Here is a 9301-nt window from a genome sequence, read left to right as displayed (position 1 = left end):
TAGTGCAAAATTGTGACTTAGGGGATGGGTCAGGGGTGATCACTTACCCAGCAACGTTTGTTTACGGAATCTTGAATCCGGCAAATTTTTGCTGGTGAATCCAGGGCTTTAGAATCCGGAAGCCTGCTAACGATTGGAATCCGGAATCCAAGTTCCACAGACGAGGAATCCAGAATCCAGTACCTGGAATCCGAATCAACTGCGCAACCTCGTCCCCAGGGTCTTCTCGTTTTCCAATATGGCGTCGGCTGGAGAGAAGACCTTGGCACACAGCAGAATCACGTGATCGGCGTCCCAAACTAAATATGTCAGCGCATTTTTAAAAATCGATGACCTACCTGGATTTATGAAGACCGGGTAAGCAAAAATTTTGTAATTTCTCTCAACTTGTTTACAAGATATTTCTCTCAACTTGTTTACAAGCTTACAAGCTTGTTTACTGTGTTGTTGCTTTATATCGCATCTTTTCTTGGCTCGCTTCATGGGTAGAGATTTATGTAGAAGCAGGGGCACCCAGTGGATCTGTTGTTCAAAATATCTGTTTTGCAGGCAAATTTTTGCTAACTCTGAGATGCGGTAGTAATAATATGTCCTTGAAAGGAAAGTGTTGCTGGGAAAAAGATAATTCAGAGTGTCTGAGGGGATTTGATGTCTGGAATAGCTCCCACGCGCTATTTGTCAGACATCTCTCCCCCCACCCCCCCCTCGGAAGTGGTAAATTTGCGCCCTTCGGCCACACCCATTTTCCTACCTAACCCCCCTCCCACCGAGGGTCTAAATTTTGCCCTATGACAACACCCAAAATGGCCAGTAATGTCTGGACATACGTCCCAGTAAGTTAGGTTGGAGGTTGTAGGTGCAACTTGATGGCTGTGAACTCTCACTCTTGCTGGGAGTGAGGAACAGGTGAATTTTTCCCATCATATCTCCCAAAATAATTAAAATGGCTTCAGAAAGCTTTATTCATGTTTGTTATTGTTTTTATGTCTTTTTCCGTTGCGTGCCCCTGTAGAAGTAGCTGTAGGCAGAATTTCGCGAATTTCAAACTAACACTCTCTTCCTTTCTCCCTCTTTGGTCTTTTCTCGTCCCAACCCACAATTCTCTGTCTTACGAAAGTGACCATTCAGGTCGCGTACGAGACCAGCCTGGGTTACCTGTGCCAGAAGCCAGCCTCATTTGAGATTTTTGGATGTAAATGTGTATGTAAAATGCATAAATGTATGTATATCACCGCATCTGCCTCGATTTCAAGTACGGCCCTCAAAATAGAGGCTCTTTCGTTCGCAGTCAATCTATTCAGAAAGAAAACAAAAGAACGTTCAGAACGCAAATAAACAGGGGCACCCAACGTCAATTTTCGGAAAATATCTGTTCAGAAGACGATTTGAGATCTAGAATTTTCGGAACATTTGTTGTAAAATTTCTTGCTTGCCTACCTCTTCTAGGATTTTCGAACATCTAAAAAAAGGTATAATTGCCCATTTTTATCGGATTTTTACCCTAAAAAGATCACCTAGAATTTTTGAGAGCCTTTTTTCTGTCTGAAATTTTCGAAAAGGCAAGTTTTGATCCCTATAATTTTCGGATCAGTAGACTTTCAGTTAGGAAATCCGAACAGATGAAAAATTTTCAGGGGATAAACATATGCCTATATCTACCGTTTAAATACTAAAATACGTTTAACAATGCTATGTTTAAGTGGTTTTGAAATATTTTCTTGTTAGGTGCCCTAAAGTGTGATGTGGAAAACTTAAAGCCCGGGAGAAATCCTGTTTCGTATAGAAAGCCAAGTTTTTGCAAGCGAAGAGTATGGATGCAAGTGAAGGTAAAAAATTCCCGTGAATTGAAGCGATAGTACGTTTGTCAGAATATTTCAAGCTATTCCTGGAACTCTACGGTAAATAAAGTCGGTGTTTTGGCTAAACTTGTATCCAGCTAGGCTTTCTTGTATTTGTTTTAATTCATAAATTGCTTTAGTTATTAAGGGTTTTTCTAGAAAGTGTGACAAGGTTTGTTTTTCCTTGGTAGTAAAACGTTTTATACACGACAGAAGCAAAGATTGAAAATTATTTGATACGCTCGCGATGCTTTATGAGCCAGTTAAAAAATTGAGCTCGATTGGAAATTCACTCTTTCACTCACTCCAAATCCATTTACCTTGACTTGCACTTTGTTCTCACTGTGGGCTTTTTTAAGAGAGGTGAATATAAGGAAGGAAGAAGTTCCGTCGGTACATGCCCAACAAGTTTCAAGGTAATTCCTTCACGTTAACATTCACCTTCATGGGTATTTGTTACTGTTACAGTTTCAAATATTGTTCGTTTTGAAATAAATATTAAAGTTTTTTGAACATTTGGTTGTTTCTCAAAAAAGAATTAAGCGCCCTGTCCCGAATAAGCGCCCTCCCTTGAGGCACCAAAAGTAAATAAGTCCCATAAGCCCTGTTGTTCGAAGGCCGATTAGCGCTAACCCAGGGTTAACTTTTAACTCGGGTCTCTTTTTCTCATCATCTAAAGCATTTTCTCGGACAATTTTCTCTAATGTTTTTGGAGTAGCCAATCATCAAATTGTAGACAAAAAGAATTAAACCAAATTTGCTTTTTAAGCTTTCATATCTGAATTCAAATTTCGCACTAACCCTGGGTTACTTAACCCAGCTTTGAACAGCCCGGCCCTGGGCCAGGTTGCATAAAGCCCTCCTAAGATAAGAGGGCTCTTAACTTTTGTTCTGAAACAATAACCCATTGTTTTGAAATAATAGTTACGAGTTCCCTTAATCTTAAGATATTTTATGCAACCCGACCCAGGGCGCTAAATCGAATCATTACGGTAAGTCTATTTTTTACTAGTGACGCGCTTAAAACATGGTTCGAGTTATTGGGTGTAAAATTATATAGAAATGATCTGAAGAGAAAAAAAATTAGTATTACTTCGAGTTAGCATGAGGTTCGAGTCAGTAGCGAGCGTTCGAGCTATGGGAGTCGACTGTATACATGTATATCAGCCTAGTCCATAGGCGTTCTCGGCGCGGTCAATCCTGGACTCTACTGTGAGCTGTGACGTCACCAAGAGATACTCGCCGAATACACTGTATTGCCAGATCAAACATGGCGGCCTTTTTGTCAAGTAACTACAACTTCAGCAGGTAGCTGGAAATCTGTCATTTGAACAGGAAGCGTTTCTACGTGCATGCCACAGCGAAAAACAAAGTTTCGTTTTTTTGAAAAAGGATCCGCGCAACCAAGTTTTGTTTAACTGAAGTGGACTTTCACGAGCAGCAACATGTACCAGACGATAAACTTCTTTCTTGAATTTGTGCCAATGGATCTCTTCACGATGGAGGAGCTGAGGTTACGGACTGTCGTCGAAAAGGGAGACAAGGCAACAAGTATAAAAGACTCCATTGAGAAAACGCAGATACATTTTTGTAAGATGTGTTTAGGTTTAAAAAACGTTCAACGAATGTTGCATCGAGAAATGAACTTGGCAGATTATCTCTCGATTTACAAATAACGATGGAAATTTTCAAGTTTTGGATTCACCTTGAAAATCAACTCCCTGACAGCATCGCTAAACTCTGCTTAAGAGTATCGGATAAAATGGCCGAAGAAAATCAATCAGGTCTAATAAATAAAATAAATCTTTTGTGTACACAACTAAATATTAATAAACAATCAGTTAACTTTAAAAACCCTTCTGCTTTCCTATCCAAAGATGAAAATAATTTATCAAAACATCGAAAAAACCACCAGCTAAATTTGAGAAGAACAAATAAAAAACTAAAATTCTATATTTAAAAATGAAACAAATTACCCTGAATTCATCAATCAAATCTGGCTTCCTGAACATAGGCATATAGCTTCCAAATTTTGGATAGGAAATCATAATTTAATAATAGAAACTGGAAGATTTACAATTCCCAAAGCTCCTGAAGAACTTAGAATTTGTGATCACTGCAATCTAACTTCGGTTGAAAATGAAATGCACATATTATTTCACTGTGATGTTTATAATGATTTGAGAAAGACTCTTTTTATTAAAACCAACGACCGAAATACATTGTTTCCAAATTACTCGGCCCCCTCCCTACTCCTACGGGCCATGCTGATGTTGTAAACATAATTTTATGCTTCATTACGGCATTTCTGGGCATTTGGAAGCACTCGCTAATGTAAATAAATAAACACAAAAAGTAGGTGTTGCTGCGGTTTTTGATTCACTTCGTAATATATATATATTGTTTTTTACTAAAGTGATGGTTTCCAGCAGAAAAACGGCACATCTTTCTTACATTTCTCACGAAATACAGATATTGAGGGCCCAGATGGGTGTCTCAATCTCAAGACCACACTTAAATTTTGAACAGCTAAATTTGTATATAGTAAATTAAGCTTAAGTTTATGTTAGATAAAAAAATCCTCGATTTTTAGTGTTTTAGCATTGAAGATGTAAAAGATACTGTGTAAACCCTACTGGTATGGTTATTTAACTGTTGTGTGCCTATACAGGCCTCTCTTCTTGTGCCATGCCACCAGAGTTTGGTTCCTTTATTCTTTTTTCCTCACTAAGTTTCTCACTAAAATACCTGAAATATAATAAATTAAAAACAAAAATCATTTAAACAAGGTAGAAAATTAACCGTGTTAAAGGGTGCGTACAAATGTGGCTCTTGATTATAAAAGATTGAAACCAATTGTATAAAATAAAAAATATTTCAATCTAAAGAGTGAAATAATAACATGATTGCTTTAAAATGATAGGTTTTTACGCGATTAAGGACACCATGAATTTTAATGCGAATGTAAGACCCTATTAAGAATATATTATCATACAATACAAAAATCATACAAAGCATACAATAATCAGCTGAAAGATTGGATAACAAATTATTATTATTCATTCAAAATATTTCCCCGATTCTGATTGGCTAAAAGCACACGGATAATTCACCATAACCAGTTACTGATGACCAAATTTGGCAGGATTTTGTGTTTAACGAGGAAATGACGTCAAAAATGCAGCCTTCTACAGATTAATGCACCTTTAACCGAGAAGACCTGGGGACGAGATTGAGTTGTTTTCGTTGTAAAAACTAAAATGGCGGACACTTCACTCGTTTCAAGAGTAAAAACTACAGCTGGAACTTGGTAAAATAATGCCTAAGAACATGGCAAAAACAGCAAGAAGACAACTCGGAGGGCCACATCAGCTATTTGGAGAATATTTACGGAGCTGGACAAACCTAACCGTAAACTATCGAAGTTAAACTTAACATCGATGCAGGTAAGCTTGTTTTAGCTGTGTTTTTAAACTAGGAATTATTTTGAATGAATAATAAAACAATTATTGAATTCGGCTTTCGTATCATATGAAGAATTATGGAGATCTCGGAGGGTGTTATCCGCCTCGGCCTACGGCCTCGACGAATAACACTCTCGTCGATCTCTATAATTCTTCATAGGATACTCAGCCTCATTCATTAATTGTTAAGTAGTATATACACACACTCAGTAATCTTGGTAATTCAAGCAGTCTGATTGGTTAGTTATCTCGGACTATGACGTTACATTCACCGCTCTAGGCGGTGAATAATAATATTTAATACTTATATTGCGCTTTTTCTATAAAAATACTCAAAAGCGCAAATATAAAGCATGAATATAAAGCAGAACAAAATCCTTGTCGTGAACTGGGTGTTTTGCCAAAGTTTCATAGTAAAGCCTTTTGAAAATACACGAATATCCAAGTGCTGATGACTTTGAAGGCAAGAAAAGACTTCATGGTGTTTAAACAGCGTGATTTATTGGGAACTGGTTTACTGTAGCTGACTTCTTGTATGCTCGAAGCTATGTTTACCACTACAGAGGAAAACGAGGTCGCTTTGTCAATGTTTTGTGATTTCGGGATTTTCTCGCGAGACCAATATAAAAATAGAAGTTAATTTATGGAGAAAAGAGGAAGGCAAATATTTTCGAAAGTCGTGAGTGCCAGCAAGTTAACAAGGCAAAGAACAATGGAGATAAACAACGCTCACCTTGATCGTAGCCGCTGTTGACAGCATTTGCAAGAAGCGACAAAGAAAACTTTCTCATTCACGATGAGTTGACAGAAACAAATAAAGCTCTACTTTTCTTCTCAGAATTGGGTAGTAATTTAAATTTTCGGCGTTTTCTTTTAAACCGTTGATGCTAAAGCTTACAAAACTCGATACAACAAGGGTAAAACTATCATTTGCCATGTTTGAGGATACTGTAAAGATCTAACTTTTGCGCATCCACTGTTTACAGCTTCGTGTTCACGCATAAATTCACCCGTCAATCAAACTAATCGTTTTTTAATGGTTTCCTTTCTGATTCTGTCGAGATCACTTCTTGTGAATAATTGTTAATTAACATTTAGCGTACATGCTTCTGGTTGATGCCAATCGATCGATGTCCTTTAAAAAATCCATCGCGATTAGCAAAATAACAACCTTAAACGTTAATATGCCACAAAGTTAGAACTTACCGGTATTTCTTAAAACTTCCACACCATCGCATAGCAGCTTTTGCAAAACACAAACGTTTAAACTTGAAAATTGTGATCGGGGATAAAATTGTTCTAAATGCCAATATTGGCTAGGCGTTCTCTCGCCCGCTCTTTCCCAGACTTCGCGCGGACAACGGGTCAAGAGAGAACGCCTAGGGACTAGGCTGCATGTATATCCTTTTTAAACGATTTTTCTCTTATTCTGCGTTTTAGAATATTCCGCATATTCCGTGTTTTTATTTCTAGAATATTCTGTAATTTCCGTCTTTTAGTATATTCCGTCTATTTTGTATTTTAAATATTCCGTGTATTCCGCCATTTCGTTCTGTCATTCCGTCAGTCCGCCATTTTGCCGAATAGGGTCAGCCTTTTTCAAAGATGAAGTCGAGGCAAGATAATCGCTCAAAGGTTTCTTTCTACAGCCAAATTTACAACTAAATATTTTTCGGAAACTTTTTCTTTCTATTTGGGGTGAGAAAATATGTCTTAAGGCTTTTTAAAGTTCTGTAAGGTTTTATTAAACCTGATCATAGGTCAGACCATTGTCTCAAATCTTATAAACGTGCATAAACTTGCCGCCTAAACTACGCTCGACTTCATGAAATTAGACATACAAAAACAAACATCAAATACAATAATTCCCCATTCGAGATGTAGCTCCTGAAAGCTATCAGGTAAGGCCAGAAGCGCTTAAGGCTTTTAAACCCTCTTACGCATCAAGCAAGGCTGAGGTGAAAAACAAAAACGACGCCATCCGAAATCGGATTTCCGACTTTGACAAGCGACGTACTTCTCAACCAAAAACCCAATAAACAAACCAGCTATGAATAACAGAAGTCTTTTGAACGTAGCTGTATTTCATTTTGCACATCCAGTAGAAAAAGACAGTTAAAAACACCACAAGTTGACACAAAACTTTGTCAGTTTCAGATGTCAAAGTAAACAAGCTTCAAGATGCTGCATAAATTTTCCGCGTGAACTCATCTGTCAAATTTTGAGCAATCAGAGCATAAAAATTGGACGTAGAGCGTGACCAAGGTGTGACCATCGTAAGAAAAGATCTTTCCCCCGCCTGTATTTTTAAATAACTGGCTGAATTTTCGCGTCGGAGGTCATTTTGAAATCAAAATATTAATAGTGTGGGGCCATTGTGACATAAACACAACATATTTCATATGAATTTTTAAAAGAATAAAGTTGAGCCTGGGATCATCTGAAAACTACTACCTTATTATAGGAAATTAACGCTCCATGAAATTAAGGTATCGGAAATTAACGCGACTTAAATTAACGCGAATTTAATGGAAAACGACTTTGTAATAAAGAAAATTAACGCGAAGAGGAGGCAGAATTTCATAAAAAGGAAATTAACGCGATTATCTTCGCCGAAATCAAAGGAGAAGATATTGACATCACTTCTGACAGCGACAACGATGAAGATAGACTCGAAGTATTGTAAAACTTCGCCTTAGCTTTTGTGAAAGATGACAAATACAGGGTAAAGGGAAAGAAAGAAAGCTTGTAGTTAATGTTTTTTAGGTGTCAAGAATGTCTGGATAGGTTCCAAAATTGGGTTTAAAATACTGGAAATTAACGCTGCACTTAATTAATGTCGCGGAAATTAACGCTTAACAAAGTTCACGCGAATTTTAACGATTCGCGTTAATTTCATGGAGCGTTAATTTCCTATAATAAGGTAACTTGTCAGCGGATAACTTTAAAAAATAGTTGACCTCGATTGGTCCACACCTGAGCCCGCGATACGGTCAGGTGATACTGGTCAGCGGATACCCTTGTTTTGACAGCTGTCAATCGATCAGGATATTGATAGCGGATAGATAATTTCGTAAACTATCCATCCGAGAAATTTTGGTTATGACGTCAGCGTACGTCCGTCCGTACGGACTTTCCGGGTAGTGGAAAGTAGTCCGCACGGACTCTTGGGGTAGGGGAAAGTAGAGATTTTTTGGCGGGAAATTGCATGGCGCAACGTCGCGCAATTATATCGCGCAACTGGTTTTAAAAATAAACACAGTAAATTCTTTATTATGTTGAAGCGTAACTCTTTTAATGTTCACTGAAGATTTGGCGCTTATCAAAAGTGAGAACTGGCTGGCCGTATAGGTGATTTTGGAAATTTTCTGAACGGTTCTGCTAAAAGCCTACACGTGCTTCGTGCGGTGCTGAATATTGAATGAGTGTAATTTGTCTTGAAAAATTGTGAAATACTGCATTTTGTCTGAGGTCTGTATGATAAAAACAGCGCCTCATATTACTGTTTCACCTCAGATGTGATGTATAAAAAGTATGAAATGTTGCATGGTTCACACGCACCCAGAGTTGTTGGCAAGATTTTGTTGAGTAAACTTATCGAACGCAAAAATTCGGCCTGGTTTGTTTTCCAAGAATTCGTTTTCCAGGCCTAATCTACTGTGATCAAGAGCCATTATGGCTGCTTAAATGTGATCGAAGATGATTGCTATTTTTTGGGTGTATATATACGGCTATCAATTTCATGTAAGATTTTTTTCACTCTAAAAACACTTAGCCTTAGCTTTCCCAAAAAAGTCCCATATATGCCCTTAAGTTAACTGATTTGTGGATTACAAGTTTATTGTTTGATTTAAATTATAAATTTATTGATGGGAGCTTCGCTTTTAGCCCTGGCTAAATCTCTATATTATGTAATCAGTTTTCTCCTTGGCTCCCAAACTAGCTAGAAAGTGTGAGTAAACGTTGGCTACTCTGTGGTGCGGACGGACGGTCGGTCGG

Source organism: Porites lutea, chromosome 12, assembly GCF_958299795.1.
Source record: "Porites lutea chromosome 12, jaPorLute2.1, whole genome shotgun sequence".
Classification (NCBI taxonomy): Eukaryota; Metazoa; Cnidaria; class Anthozoa; order Scleractinia; family Poritidae; genus Porites; species Porites lutea.
The sequence above is the reverse complement of the archived record's forward strand: the minus strand, read 5'-3'. Positions refer to the sequence as shown.